The following is a 16729-nucleotide window of genomic DNA, read 5'->3' on the forward strand; positions in this document are numbered from 1 at the left end:
GTGAAACTGCTTAGAGGTTAAGCCCGATGAACCTGAATATCCGTTATGGAAAATTCATCATTAGAATTGTAATATTTTAAACAATATTATAATAATAGTGTGCATTTTTTCCATATAAGGACATTGTAATCTATTAGCATAAATATTTATCATAAAATTATGTCTGATTGCTTATTTGAATTATATGCTTGGCATTTTAACATAAAATAAAAGATATAAATTTGATAAAGTGCTGATAGATTTATATGATTACAGTGCGTTAATTTTTCGGAATTATATAATGGCATAATTATCATTGATATTTGTGTTTATTATATGCATTTGTATGATTAACAATGCGAAAGATTCAGGATACCTTCGGGACCCGTCTTGAAACACGGACCAAGGAGTCTAACATATGTGCAAGTTATTGGGATATAAACCTAATAGCGTAATTAACTTGACTATTAATGGGATTAGTTTTTTAACTATTTATAGTTAATTAACGCAATCCCGGGGCGCTCTATATAGTTATGTATAATAATATTTATATTATTTATGCCTCTAACTGGAACGTACCTTGAGCATATATGCTGTGACCCGAAAGATGGTGAACTATACTTGATCAGGTTGAAGTCAGGGGAAACCCTGATGGAAGACCGAAACAGTTCTGACGTGCAAATCGATTGTCAGAATTGAGTATAGGGGCGAAAGACCAATCGAACCATCTAGTAGCTGGTTCCTTCCGAAGTTTCCCTCAGGATAGCTGGTGCATTTAACTGTTGTATAAAATAATCTTATCTGGTAAAGCGAATGATTAGAGGCCTTAGGGTCGAAACGATCTTAACCTATTCTCAAACTTTAAATGGGTAAGAACCTTAACTTTCTTGATATGAAGTTTAAGGTTATGATATAATGTGCCCAGTGGGCCACTTTTGGTAAGCAGAACTGGCGCTGTGGGATGAACCAAACGTAATGTTACGGTGCCCAAATTAACAACTCATACAGAAACCATGAAAGGCGTTGGTTGCTTAAAACAGCAGGACGGTGATCATGGAAGTCGAAATCCGCTAAGGAGTGTGTAACAACTCACCTGCCGAAGCAACTAGCCCTTAAAATGGATGGCGCTTAAGTTGTATACCTATACATTACCGCTAAAGTAGATGGTTTATATTACTTGTAATATAAATTTTGAAACTTTAGTGAGTAGGAAGGTACAATGGTGTGCATAGAAGTGTTTGGCGTAAGCCTGCATGGAGCCGCTATTGGTACAGATCTTGGTGGTAGTAGCAAATAATCGAATGAGACCTTGGAGGACTGAAGTGGAGAAGGGTTTCGTGTGAACAGTGGTTGATCACGAGTTAGTCGGTCCTAAGTTCAAGGCGAAAGCCGAAAATTTTCAAGTAAAGAAAAATCTAAATATATTTGTCATCTAACCGATTTTTATACACTTGAATAATTTTGAACGAAAGGGAATACGGTTCCAATTCCGTAACCTGTTGAGTATCCGTTTGTTATTAAATATGGGCCTCGTGCTCATCCTGGCAACAGGAACGACCATAAAGAAGCCGTCGAGAGGTATCGGAAGAGTTTTCTTTTCTGTTTTATAGCCGTACTACCATGGAAGTCTTTCGCAGAGAGATATGGTAGATGGGCTAGAAGAGCATGACATATACTGTTGTGTCGATATTTTCTCCTCGGACCTTGAAAATTTATGGTGGGGACACGCAAACTTCTCAACAGGCCGTACCAATATCCGCAGCTGGTCTCCAAGGTGAAGAGTCTCTAGTCGATAGAATAATGTAGGTAAGGGAAGTCGGCAAATTAGATCCGTAACTTCGGGATAAGGATTGGCTCTGAAGATTGAGATAGTCGGGCTTGATTGGGAAACAATAACATGGTTTATGTGCTCGTTCTGGGTAAATAAAGTTTCTATCATTTATGGTAGTTTCTTGTTCCCCGGATAGTTTAGTTACGTAGCCAATTGTGGAACTTTCTTGCTAAAATTTTTAAGAATACTAGTTGGGCTACCAATTAGTTCTTTTAAATTATAACGATTATCAATTAACAATCAATTCAGAACTGGCACGGACTTGGGGAATCCGACTGTCTAATTAAAACAAAGCATTGTGATGGCCCTAGCGGGTGTTGACACAATGTGATTTCTGCCCAGTGCTCTGAATGTCAAAGTGAAGAAATTCAAGTAAGCGCGGGTCAACGGCGGGAGTAACTATGACTCTCTTAAGGTAGCCAAATGCCTCGTCATCTAATTAGTGACGCGCATGAATGGATTAACGAGATTCCTACTGTCCCTATCTACTATCTAGCGAAACCACAGCCAAGGGAACGGGCTTGGAATAATTAGCGGGGAAAGAAGACCCTTTTGAGCTTGACTCTAATCTGGCAGTGTAAGGAGACATAAGAGGTGTAGAATAAGTGGGAGATATTAGACTTCGGTTTGGTATCGACAATGAAATACCACTACTCTTATTGTTTCCTTACTTACTTGATTAAATGGAACGTGTATCATTTCCTAGCCATTATACGGATATAATTATTATGTCTTATGGTATTGGGTTTTGATGCAAGCTTCTTGATCAAAGTATCACGAGTTTGTTATATAATCGCAAACAAATTCTTTAATGAGAGAATGCATTTATGTATTATTGATTTAAAAATTTGGTATAACTCCAATTACTCAGGTATGATCCAATTCAAGGACATTGCCAGGTAGGGAGTTTGACTGGGGCGGTACATCTCTCAAATAATAACGGAGGTGTCCCAAGGCCAGCTCAGTGCGGACAGAAACCACACATAGAGCAAAAGGGCAAATGCTGACTTGATCTCGGTGTTCAGTACACACAGGGACAGCAAAAGCTCGGCCTATCGATCCTTTTGGTTTAAAGAGTTTTTAACAAGAGGTGTCAGAAAAGTTACCATAGGGATAACTGGCTTGTGGCGGCCAAGCGTTCATAGCGACGTCGCTTTTTGATCCTTCGATGTCGGCTCTTCCTATCATTGTGAAGCAAAATTCACCAAGCGTTGGATTGTTCACCCATGCAAGGGAACGTGAGCTGGGTTTAGACCGTCGTGAGACAGGTTAGTTTTACCCTACTAATGACAAAACGTTGTTGCGACAGCATTCCTGCGTAGTACGAGAGGAACCGCAGGTACGGACCAATGGCACAATACTTGTTCGAGCGAACAGTGGTATGACGCTACGTCCGTTGGATTATGCCTGAACGCCTCTAAGGTCGTATCCGTGCTGGACTGCAATGATAAATAAGGGGCAATTTGCATTGTATGGCTTCTAAACCATTAAAAGTTTTTAATTTGTTTTATTAACGACAATGGATGTGATGCCAATGTTATTTATAACATAGTAAATTGGGAGGATCTTCGATCACCTGATGCCGCGCTAGTTATATTTTAAAACATTATTTAATACAATGTCAAAGCCTAGAATCAATTGTAAACGACTTTTGTAACAGGCAAGGTGTTGTAAGTGGTTGAGCAGCTGCCATACTGCGATCCACTGAAGCTTATCCTTTGCTTGATGATTCGAAAAAAAGTAACACTAGACGAACATAATTCGTATAATTGGGTTATACATTCGCTTAAAATATATTATCAATTTATAATTGTTATATATTTATTGATGTTTGTATGCCTACTCTACGAAATTTGTTCATCTACGTTGCTTTCAATTAAATTTTATATGTAGCATAGAACAATATATATATATTCAATACTTAAAACAATATTGATATATATATTTATGAAAATATGGAATTTGACGGATGGAATATATAAAAATATATATACACAATATCTATATTGAAACTTCAATAATTATTGAGGAGAGCATATAACAAAGAATAATATGTATATATATACAATACTTAAAGCCGTATTGATATATATGTATTTATATATACATGAAATTTTGGAATTGACGGATGGAATATATAAAATATATATACACGCATACCTGAATTAAAACTTCAATTATTATTGAGGAGAGTATATAGAATAGAATAATATTTATATATACAATGAACACTTAAGGCAATATTGATATATATATATATATATATATATATGAAATTATGGAATTGACGGATGGGAATATATAGTATATATATATATATATATACATAGCTAATTAAGACTTCAATTATTACTTAGGAGAGCGTATAACATACAACAATATTTATATACACAATATACTTAAGGCAATATTGATATATATATATATATATATATGTGAAATTATGGAATTGACGGATGGAATATATAAAAATTTATATAAACAATACCTATATTAAAACGTCAATAATTATTGAAGAGGGGAGCATATAACGTAGAACAATATTTACAACTATACAATATTTTGAAATTTTTGGATGAACAAAAATATATAAAATTGTTACCAGTATTAAAACTTCAATTATTTTTTAGGAAAGCATAGAACAATATATATATATATTGCATTATATGTTATATATATATATATATATATATATATATATATATATATATATATAACATATAATGCAATATTGAAATATATACATACACATACAAGAAAATATGGAATTGACGGATGGAAATCATCAAATACAGAAGAAACAGAATACTTACATTTTTTTATTCCTATTCTTATTAGCCTCTTCTAAAACATATTTAAATTTTATATGATACGTGATACAGAAATTTTGCTTGGATGTGAAGAAATGTATATCTTAATATTAATAATACAAAAATTGAAGACTATTCTGTAACATACATAATTAAATTGTAACTTAAACAACATTAAACTGTATATATAATAATAATAATATAACAATTTGACATTTCGAAAATACATTGGAAAATAATTGTGACTATGAAATTTTTATATATTGTATATTGATATATGATTATTAATATACAAATAAAATTATAAATGACATTAATCTTTATATATTATATATAACCTTTAACAACTTATATAAAATTATATTGAATTGTTATAAAAATAGTACATGAAAACGTTAAAATGAATAAAAGCATTTGGAAAAAATATCGCCATTATAGATGATGTGTCAAAAAACCTATATAGGGAGTGGTGTCGCGCAAGGCATGTCATATGAAAAATTTTAAGTACGGTAAATTCGTATGACTGTGGAGTGTTGCCTTGCCGGCATGTCAATTATGTTTATATAAGAAGAATAATGAAGTTATAAAAGTGTATTATTAAATTAGTACATGAAGACATTAAGGTGAACGGTAGCATTTGGCAAAAATATCGCCATTATAGATGATGTGTCAAAAAACCTATATAGGGAGTGGTGTCGCGCAAGGCATGTCATATGAAAAACTTTAAATACGGTAAATTCATATGACTGTGGAGTGTTGACTTGCCGGCATAAGTCAATTATGTTTATATAAGAATGTCATATGAAAAATTTTAAATACGGTAAATTCATATGACTGTGGAGTGTTGACTTGCCGGCATAAGTCAATTATGTTTATATAAGAATGTCATATGAAAAACTTTAAATACGGTAAATTCATATGACTGTGGAGTGTTGACTTGCCGGCATAAGTCAATTATGTTTATATAAGAAGAATAATGAAGTTATAAAAGTGTATTATTAAATTAGTACACGAAGACATTAAGGTGAATGGTAGCATTTGGAAAAAATATCGCCATTATAGATGATGTGTCAAAAAACCTATATAGGGAGTGGTGTCGCGCAAGGCATGTCATATGAAAAATTTTAAATACGGTAAATTCGTATGACTGTGGAGTGTTGCCTTGCCGGCATGTCAATTATGTTTATATAAGAAGAATAATGAAGTTATAAAAGTGTATTATTAAATTAGTACATGAAGACATTAAGGTGAATGGTAGCATTTGGAAAAAATATCGCCATTATAGATGATGTGTCAAAAAACCTATATAGGGAGTGGTGTCGCGCAAGGCATGTCATATGAAAAATTTTAAGTACGGTAAATTCATATGACTGTGGAGTGTTGCCTTGCCGGCATAAGTCAATTATGTTTATATAAGAATGTCATATGAAAAATTTTAAATACGGTAAATTCATATGACTGTGGAGTGTTGACTTGCCGGCATAAGTCAATTATGTTTATATAAGAATGTCATATGAAAAACTTTAAATACGGTAAATTCATATGACTGTGGAGTGTTGACTTGCCGGCATGAGTCAATTATGTTTATATAAGAAGAATAATGAAGTTATAAAAGTGTATTATTAAATTAGTACACGAAGACATTAAGGTGAATGGTAGCATTTGGAAAAAATATCGCCATTATAGATGATGTGTCAAAAAACCTATATAGGGAGTGGTGTCGCGCAAGGCATGTCATATGAAAAACTTTAAATACGGTAAATTCATATGACTGTGGAGTGTTGACTTGCCGGCATAAGTCAATTATGTTTATATAAGAATGTCATATGAAAAATTTTAAATACGGTAAATTCATATGACTGTGAAGTGTTGACTTGCCGGCATAAGTCAATTATGTTTATATAAGAATGTCATATGAAAAACTTTAAATACGGTAAATTCATATGACTGTGGAGTGTTGACTTGCCGGCATAAGTCAATTATGTTTATATAAGAAGAATAATGAAGTTATAAAAGTGTATTATTAAATCAGTACACGAAGACATTAAGGTGAATGGTAGCATTTGGAAAAAATATCGCCATTATAGATGATGTGTCAAAAAACCTATATAGGGAGTGGTGTCGCGCAAGGCATGTCATATGAAAAATTTTAAATACGGTAAATTCGTATGACTGTGGAGTGTTGCCTTGCCGGCATGTCAATTATGTTTATATAAGAAGAATAATGAAGTTATAAAAGTGTATTATTAAATTAGTACATGAAGACATTAAGGTGAATGGTAGCATTTGGAAAAAATATCGCCATTATAGAAGATGTGTCAAAAAACCTATATATGGAGTGGTGTCGCGCAAGGCATGTCATATGAAAAATTTTAAGTACGGTAAATTCATATGACTGTGGAGTGTTGCCTTGCCGGCATAAGTCAATTATGTTTATATAAGAATGTCATATGAAAAATTTTAAATACGGTAAATTCATATGACTGTGGAGTGTTGACTTGCCGGCATAAGTCAATTATGTTTATATAAGAATGTCATATGAAAAACTTTAAATACGGTAAATTCATATGACTGTGGAGTGTTGACTTGCCGGCATGAGTCAATTATGTTTATATAAGAAGAATAATGAAGTTATAAAAGTGTATTATTAAATTAGTACACGAAGACATTAAGGTGAATGGTAGCATTTGGAAAAAATATCGCCATTATAGATGATGTGTCAAAAAACCTATATAGGGAGTGGTGTCGCGCAAGGCATGTCATATGAAAAACTTTAAATACGGTAAATTCATATGACTGTGGAGTGTTGACTTGCCGGCATAAGTCAATTATGTTTATATAAGAATGTCATATGAAAAATTTTAAATACGGTAAATTCATATGACTGTGGAGTGTTGACTTGCCGGCATAAGTCAATTATGTTTATATAAGAATGTCATATGAAAAACTTTAAATACGGTAAATTCATATGACTGTGGAGTGTTGACTTGCCGGCATAAGTCAATTATGTTTATATAAGAAGAATAATGAAGTTATAAAAGTGTATTATTAAATCAGTACACGAAGACATTAAGGTGAATGGTAGCATTTGGAAAAAATATCGCCATTATAGATGATGTGTCAAAAAACCTATATAGGGAGTGGTGTCGCGCAAGGCATGTCATATGAAAAACTTTAAATACGGTAAATTCATATGACTGTGGAGTGTTGACTTGCCGGCATAAGTCAATTATGTTTATATAAGAATGTCATATGAAAAATTTTAAATACGGTAAATTCATATGACTGTGGAGTGTTGACTTGCCGGCATAAGTCAATTATGTTTATATAAGAATGTCATATGAAAAACTTTAAATACGGTAAATTCATATGACTGTGGAGTGTTGACTTGCCGGCATAAGTCAATTATGTTTATATAAGAAGAATAATGAAGTTATAAAAGTGTATTATTAAATCAGTACACGAAGACATTAAGGTGAATGGTAGCATTTGGAAAAAATATCGCCATTATAGATGATGTGTCAAAAAACCTATATAGGGAGTGGTGTCGCGCAAGGCATGTCATATGAAAAATTTTAAATACGGTAAATTCGTATGACTGTGGAGTGTTGCCTTACCGGCATGTCAATTATGTTTATATAAGAAGAATAATGAAGTTATAAAAGTGTATTATTAAATTAGTACATGAAGACATTAAGGTGAATGGTAGCATTTGGAAAAAATATCGCCATTATAGAAGATGTGTCAAAAAACCTATATAGGGAGTGGTGTCGCGCAAGGCATGTCATATGAAAAATTTTAAGTACGGTAAATTCATATGACTGTGGAGTGTTGCCTTGCCGGCATAAGTCAATTATGTTTATATAAGAAGAATAATGAAGTTATAAAAGTGTATTATTAAATTAGTACACGAAGACATTAAGGTGAATGGTAGCATTTGGAAAAAATATCGCCATTATAGATGATGTGTCAAAAAACCTATTCATGGTGAGCAGTGTGTGCTCATCACATTATACGCTGAAAGCGTATAATTTTAAGTTTGTCATATACTCGTTATTTGAGTTAGATATCGTTATTTGTTATGTTGTATAACATTTGGCTTACGATATTAAGAAAAAAAGATAATTGTGAAACTTTCAAGCCAAGATGTGTTGTTAGTAATAATTTTATTGTTACTACATCGTGTAAACAAATGGGTTTCCTTTTATCGTAAAATTTAACAATTGCATCCAGTGGAAATTCGATTCATACAGATGTATGGACGATTAGTACGCTGGAAAAAAAGTTTCTAAAATTTTTGTAATTATTTTAAATATTTGTCATAAATGAAACTTTAACATTTTACATACTATTTAATATAGTATGTGACTTGTTTTACTTAATATATTTTTATCGCATAATTATGTTTGCAAGTTATGCATGCATAATTTATACATATAAATAAATTATCAAGTTTGTCATCAAAATTAAAGTGTTTATTCCATTATGGTATTAAGCAATGTGTGATAAAATATATATTAAGTAAGTGTACATATAAAGATATTTTTGAACGAATTGTATATATTTTCATATAGATATAATATGTGGTGAATCTTAAAAAATGTGAAACGTAAATTAACGAACATGAAATGCTATGTAACAATGGCCATATTCGTTTATATTTAACATTAATATCTATAGTATATTTTTTATTCAAAAATATATTAAGTTGTAATGTAAATACATTTTGTAAATATGTATGTTATTTTGTACATACAAATTATAAAAACATTATTCTGGTTGATCCTGCCAGTAGTTATATGCTTGTCTCAAAGATTAAGCCATGCATGTCTAAGTACACACGAATTAACAGTGAAACCGCAAAAGGCTCATTATATCAGTTATGGTTCCTTAGATCGTTAACAGTTACTTGGATAACTGTGGTAATTCTAGAGCTAATACATGCAATTAAAACACGGACCTTTTGGAACGTGTGCTTTTATTAGGCTAAAACCAAGCGATCGCAAGATCGTTTTATTGGTTGAACTCTAGATAACATGCAGATCGTATGGTCTTGTACCGACGACAGATCTTTCAAATGTCTGCCCTATCAACTTTTGATGGTAGTATCTAGGACTACCATGGTTGCAACGGGTAACGGGGAATCAGGGTTCGATTCCGGAGAGGGAGCCTGAGAAACGGCTACCACATCTAAGGAAGGCAGCAGGCGCGTAAATTACCCACTCCCAGCTCGGGGAGGTAGTGACGAAAAATAACAATACAGGACTCATATCCGAGGCCCTGTAATTGGAATGAGTACACTTTAAATCCTTTAACAAGGACCTATTGGAGGGCAAGTCTGGTGCCAGCAGCCGCGGTAATTCCAGCTCCAATAGCGTATATTAAAGTTGTTGCGGTTAAAACGTTCGTAGTTGAACTTGTGCTTCATACGGGTAGTACAACTTACAATTGTAGTTAGTACTATACCTTTATGTATGTAAGCGTATTACCGGTGGAGTTCTTATATTTAATTAAATACTTGTATTTTTTTATATATTCCTCCTATTTAAAAACCTGCATTAGTGCTCTTCATCGAGTGTTATTGTGGGCCGGTACAATTACTTTGAACAAATTAGAGTGCTTAAAGCAGGCTTCAAATGCCTGAATATTCTGTGCATGGGATAATGAAATAAGACCTCTGTTCTGCTTTCATTGGTTTTCAGATCAAGAGGTAATGATTAATAGAAGCAGTTTGGGGGCATTAGTATTACGACGCGAGAGGTGAAATTCTTGGACCGTCGTAAGACTAACTTAAGCGAAAGCATTTGCCAAAGATGTTTTCATTAATCAAGAACGAAAGTTAGAGGTTCGAAGGCGATCAGATACCGCCCTAGTTCTAACCATAAACGATGCCAGCTAGCAATTGGGTGTAGCTACTTTTATGGCTCTCTCAGTCGCTTCCCGGGAAACCAAAGCTTTTGGGCTCCGGGGGAAGTATGGTTGCAAAGCTGAAACTTAAAGGAATTGACGGAAGGGCACCACCAGGAGTGGAGCCTGCGGCTTAATTTGACTCAACACGGGAAAACTTACCAGGTCCGAACATAAGTGTGTAAGACAGATTGATAGCTCTTTCTCGAATCTATGGGTGGTGGTGCATGGCCGTTCTTAGTTCGTGGAGTGATTTGTCTGGTTAATTCCGATAACGAACGAGACTCAAATATATTAAATAGATATCTTCAGGATTATGGTGTTGAAGCTTATATAGCCTTCATTCATAGTGGCAGTAAAATGTTTATTGTGTTTGAATGTGTTTATATAAGTGGAGCCGTACCTGTTGGTTTGTCCCATTATAAGGACACTAGCTTCTTAAATGGACAAATTGCGTCTAGCAATAATGAGATTGAGCAATAACAGGTCTGTGATGCCCTTAGATGTCCTGGGCTGCACGCGCGCTACAATGAAAGTATCAACGTGTATTTCCTAGACCGAGAGGTCCGGGTAAACCGCTGAACCACTTTCATGCTTGGGATTGTGAACTGAAACTGTTCACATGAACTTGGAATTCCCAGTAAGTGTGAGTCATTAACTCGCATTGATTACGTCCCTGCCCTTTGTACACACCGCCCGTCGCTACTACCGATTGAATTATTTAGTGAGGTCTCCGGACGTGATCACTGTGACGCCTTGTGTGTTGCGGTTGTTTCGCAAAAGTTGACCGAACTTGATTATTTAGAGGAAGTAAAAGTCGTAACAAGGTTTCCGTAGGTGAACCTGCGGAAGGATCATTATTGTATAATGTTCATTTCCGTTAATAAAAACAATTTTATATATAGAAATATATAAAATTTTTCTGAATATAAATGAATAATCATTTAAAAACATATACACATACTTATTCCCAATTAATATATATTTATATAATATCTGTCATTTTCAATTTGGGATTTGTCTGTGTTTATGCGTTTTAATGATGAAAAACTTGCGTGTATATGTACCATAATATACATGCGTTGCACAGATGTATTGTTCATTATTATATGCGCATACATTATATAAACGCAACAACCTAAATTTTATGTGTTGTACCTGTTTTCAGGTTAATGCTTTGCATATTTCTATAAAAATATTTTATTCTTCTATCTATATAAAAATTTTATTCATACCATATTTTTAAAGTATATGTAAAACTAAGACATTTCGCAACACAATTTAGGTATAAACAATTTTATTGAAGGAATTGATATATGCCAGTAAAATGGTGTATTTTTAATTTCTTTCAATAAAAACATTTGTGACGTAATGAAATAAACCAATATAAATTATCACTCTAAGCGGTGGATCACTCGGCTCATGGGTCGATGAAGAACGCAGCAAACTGTGCGTCATCGTGTGAACTGCAGGACACATGAACATCGACATTTTGAACGCATATCGCAGTCCATGCTGTTTTGTACTTTAATTAATTTTATAGTGCTGCTTGGACTACATATGGTTGAGGGTTGTAAGACTTTGCTAATTAAGTTGTTTAAAATTTTTCGAAGTTTTAAGCATATGGTATATTATTGGATAGATTATGTGTGTCCCTGATATGCATAAATTTATTCATAATATTAATATATATATGGATGTACTACTCATTGTATATTTTGTATGAGAAAACTGAAGAATTATATTTTCTTTTTTCAAATCAAATAATACTGAGGAATGTCTAGCATAAAAGAAAAATATATTTTTCCTTAATCTAGAATTGCCTCTTATTAATGATGTGTGATAAAAGAATTGTTGTAAAATTTATGGAACTTCAGAACAAAAGTATTATCCATTATATTGAACAATAAATAATGTTCAATTAACATTGTTTTATACAACCTCAACTCATATGGGACTACCCCCTGAATTTAAGCATATTAATTAGGGGAGGAAAAGAAACTAACAAGGATTTTCTTAGTAGCGGCGAGCGAAAAGAAATCAGTTCAGCACTAAGTCACTTTGTCTATATGGCAAATGTGAGATGCAGTGTACGGAACATCAACATTCTAGTATGAGAAGTTAACGATTTAAGTCCTTCTTAAATGAGGCCATTTACCCATAGAGGGTGCCAGGCCCGTATAACGTTAATGATTACTAGATGGTGTTTCCAAAGAGTCGTGTTGCTTGATAGTGCAGCACTAAGTGGGTGGTAAACTCCATCTAAAACTAAATATAACCATGAGACCGATAGTAAACAAGTACCGTGAGGGAAAGTTGAAAAGAACTCTGAATAGAGAGTTAAATAGTACGTGAAACTGCTTAGAGGTTAAGCCCGATGAACCTGAATATCCGTTATGGAAAATTCATCATTAGAATTGTAATATTTTAAACAATATTATAATAATAGTGTGCATTTTTTCCATATAAGGACATTGTAATCTATTAGCATAAATATTTATCATAAAATTATGTCTGATTGCTTATTTGAATTATATGCTTGGCATTTTAACATAAAATAAAAGATATAAATTTGATAAAGTGCTGATAGATTTATATGATTACAGTGCGTTAATTTTTCGGAATTATATAATGGCATAATTATCATTGATATTTGTGTTTATTATATGCATTTGTATGATTAACAATGCGAAAGATTCAGGATACCTTCGGGACCCGTCTTGAAACACGGACCAAGGAGTCTAACATATGTGCAAGTTATTGGGATATAAACCTAATAGCGTAATTAACTTGACTATTAATGGGATTAGTTTTTTAACTATTTATAGTTAATTAACGCAATCCCGGGGCGCTCTATATAGTTATGTATAATAATATTTATATTATTTATGCCTCTAACTGGAACGTACCTTGAGCATATATGCTGTGACCCGAAAGATGGTGAACTATACTTGATCAGGTTGAAGTCAGGGGAAACCCTGATGGAAGACCGAAACAGTTCTGACGTGCAAATCGATTGTCAGAATTGAGTATAGGGGCGAAAGACCAATCGAACCATCTAGTAGCTGGTTCCTTCCGAAGTTTCCCTCAGGATAGCTGGTGCATTTAACTGTTGTATAAAATAATCTTATCTGGTAAAGCGAATGATTAGAGGCCTTAGGGTCGAAACGATCTTAACCTATTCTCAAACTTTAAATGGGTAAGAACCTTAACTTTCTTGATATGAAGTTTAAGGTTATGATATAATGTGCCCAGTGGGCCACTTTTGGTAAGCAGAACTGGCGCTGTGGGATGAACCAAACGTAATGTTACGGTGCCCAAATTAACAACTCATACAGAAACCATGAAAGGCGTTGGTTGCTTAAAACAGCAGGACGGTGATCATGGAAGTCGAAATCCGCTAAGGAGTGTGTAACAACTCACCTGCCGAAGCAACTAGCCCTTAAAATGGATGGCGCTTAAGTTGTATACCTATACATTACCGCTAAAGTAGATGGTTTATATTACTTGTAATATAAATTTTGAAACTTTAGTGAGTAGGAAGGTACAATGGTGTGCATAGAAGTGTTTGGCGTAAGCCTGCATGGAGCCGCTATTGGTACAGATCTTGGTGGTAGTAGCAAATAATCGAATGAGACCTTGGAGGACTGAAGTGGAGAAGGGTTTCGTGTGAACAGTGGTTGATCACGAGTTAGTCGGTCCTAAGTTCAAGGCGAAAGCCGAAAATTTTCAAGTAAAGAAAAATCTAAATATATTTGTCATCTAACCGATTTTTATACACTTGAATAATTTTGAACGAAAGGGAATACGGTTCCAATTCCGTAACCTGTTGAGTATCCGTTTGTTATTAAATATGGGCCTCGTGCTCATCCTGGCAACAGGAACGACCATAAAGAAGCCGTCGAGAGGTATCGGAAGAGTTTTCTTTTCTGTTTTATAGCCGTACTACCATGGAAGTCTTTCGCAGAGAGATATGGTAGATGGGCTAGAAGAGCATGACATATACTGTTGTGTCGATATTTTCTCCTCGGACCTTGAAAATTTATGGTGGGGACACGCAAACTTCTCAACAGGCCGTACCAATATCCGCAGCTGGTCTCCAAGGTGAAGAGTCTCTAGTCGATAGAATAATGTAGGTAAGGGAAGTCGGCAAATTAGATCCGTAACTTCGGGATAAGGATTGGCTCTGAAGATTGAGATAGTCGGGCTTGATTGGGAAACAATAACATGGTTTATGTGCTCGTTCTGGGTAAATAAAGTTTCTATCATTTATGGTAGTTTCTTGTTCCCCGGATAGTTTAGTTACGTAGCCAATTGTGGAACTTTCTTGCTAAAATTTTTAAGAATACTAGTTGGGCTACCAATTAGTTCTTTTAAATTATAACGATTATCAATTAACAATCAATTCAGAACTGGCACGGACTTGGGGAATCCGACTGTCTAATTAAAACAAAGCATTGTGATGGCCCTAGCGGGTGTTGACACAATGTGATTTCTGCCCAGTGCTCTGAATGTCAAAGTGAAGAAATTCAAGTAAGCGCGGGTCAACGGCGGGAGTAACTATGACTCTCTTAAGGTAGCCAAATGCCTCGTCATCTAATTAGTGACGCGCATGAATGGATTAACGAGATTCCTACTGTCCCTATCTACTATCTAGCGAAACCACAGCCAAGGGAACGGGCTTGGAATAATTAGCGGGGAAAGAAGACCCTTTTGAGCTTGACTCTAATCTGGCAGTGTAAGGAGACATAAGAGGTGTAGAATAAGTGGGAGATATTAGACTTCGGTTTGGTATCGACAATGAAATACCACTACTCTTATTGTTTCCTTACTTACTTGATTAAATGGAACGTGTATCATTTCCTAGCCATTATACGGATATAATTATTATGTCTTATGGTATTGGGTTTTGATGCAAGCTTCTTGATCAAAGTATCACGAGTTTGTTATATAATCGCAAACAAATTCTTTAATGAGAGAATGCATTTATGTATTATTGATTTAAAAATTTGGTATAACTCCAATTACTCAGGTATGATCCAATTCAAGGACATTGCCAGGTAGGGAGTTTGACTGGGGCGGTACATCTCTCAAATAATAACGGAGGTGTCCCAAGGCCAGCTCAGTGCGGACAGAAACCACACATAGAGCAAAAGGGCAAATGCTGACTTGATCTCGGTGTTCAGTACACACAGGGACAGCAAAAGCTCGGCCTATCGATCCTTTTGGTTTAAAGAGTTTTTAACAAGAGGTGTCAGAAAAGTTACCATAGGGATAACTGGCTTGTGGCGGCCAAGCGTTCATAGCGACGTCGCTTTTTGATCCTTCGATGTCGGCTCTTCCTATCATTGTGAAGCAAAATTCACCAAGCGTTGGATTGTTCACCCATGCAAGGGAACGTGAGCTGGGTTTAGACCGTCGTGAGACAGGTTAGTTTTACCCTACTAATGACAAAACGTTGTTGCGACAGCATTCCTGCGTAGTACGAGAGGAACCGCAGGTACGGACCAATGGCACAATACTTGTTCGAGCGAACAGTGGTATGACGCTACGTCCGTTGGATTATGCCTGAACGCCTCTAAGGTCGTATCCGTGCTGGACTGCAATGATAAATAAGGGGCAATTTGCATTGTATGGCTTCTAAACCATTAAAAGTTTTTAATTTGTTTTATTAACGACAATGGATGTGATGCCAATGTTATTTATAACATAGTAAATTGGGAGGATCTTCGATCACCTGATGCCGCGCTAGTTATATTTTAAAACATTATTTAATACAATGTCAAAGCCTAGAATCAATTGTAAACGACTTTTGTAACAGGCAAGGTGTTGTAAGTGGTTGAGCAGCTGCCATACTGCGATCCACTGAAGCTTATCCTTTGCTTGATGATTCGAAAAAAAGTAACACTAGACGAACATAATTCGTATAATTGGGTTATACATTCGCTTAAAATATATTATCAATTTATAATTGTTATATATTTATTGATGTTTGTATGCCTACTCTACGAAATTTGTTCATCTACGTTGCTTTCAATTAAATTTTATATGTAGCATAGAACAATATATATATATTCAATACTTAAAACAATATTGATATATATATTTATGAAAATATGGAATTTGACGGATGGAATATATAAAAATATATATACACAATATCTATATTGAAACTTCAATAATTATTGAGGAGAGCATATAA

General features: G+C 34.4%; 4 non-coding genes across 4 annotated transcripts in view; all 4 read left to right on the forward strand.

The window, feature by feature from the left end:
* Positions 1 to 3544, forward strand: part of LOC116650190 (large subunit ribosomal RNA) — a 3958-nt gene extending 414 nt beyond the window's left edge. Inside the window, exon 1 of the ribosomal RNA XR_004303175.1 lies at positions 1 to 3544. This exon is cut by the window's left edge and continues 414 nt beyond it. This is a non-coding gene — a ribosomal RNA (large subunit ribosomal RNA).
* Positions 3545 to 9392: 5848 nt separating this feature from the next.
* On the forward strand, positions 9393 to 11387 carry LOC116650183 (small subunit ribosomal RNA). Its single transcript, XR_004303168.1, has one exon. It is a non-coding gene; the product is annotated as a small subunit ribosomal RNA (ribosomal RNA).
* Positions 11388 to 11922: 535 nt separating this feature from the next.
* Positions 11923 to 12101, forward strand: LOC116650198 (5.8S ribosomal RNA). The gene has a single exon (XR_004303181.1). It is a non-coding gene; the product is annotated as a 5.8S ribosomal RNA (ribosomal RNA).
* Positions 12102 to 12464: 363 nt separating this feature from the next.
* On the forward strand, positions 12465 to 16422 carry LOC116650191 (large subunit ribosomal RNA). The gene has a single exon (XR_004303176.1). It is a non-coding gene; the product is annotated as a large subunit ribosomal RNA (ribosomal RNA).
* The last annotated feature ends 307 nt before the right edge of the window (positions 16423 to 16729 follow it).

The sequence above is a fragment of the Drosophila virilis genome, unplaced genomic scaffold (genome assembly GCF_030788295.1).
Source record: "Drosophila virilis strain 15010-1051.87 unplaced genomic scaffold, Dvir_AGI_RSII-ME tig00002251, whole genome shotgun sequence".
NCBI classification, from domain to species: Eukaryota; Metazoa; Arthropoda; class Insecta; order Diptera; family Drosophilidae; genus Drosophila; species Drosophila virilis.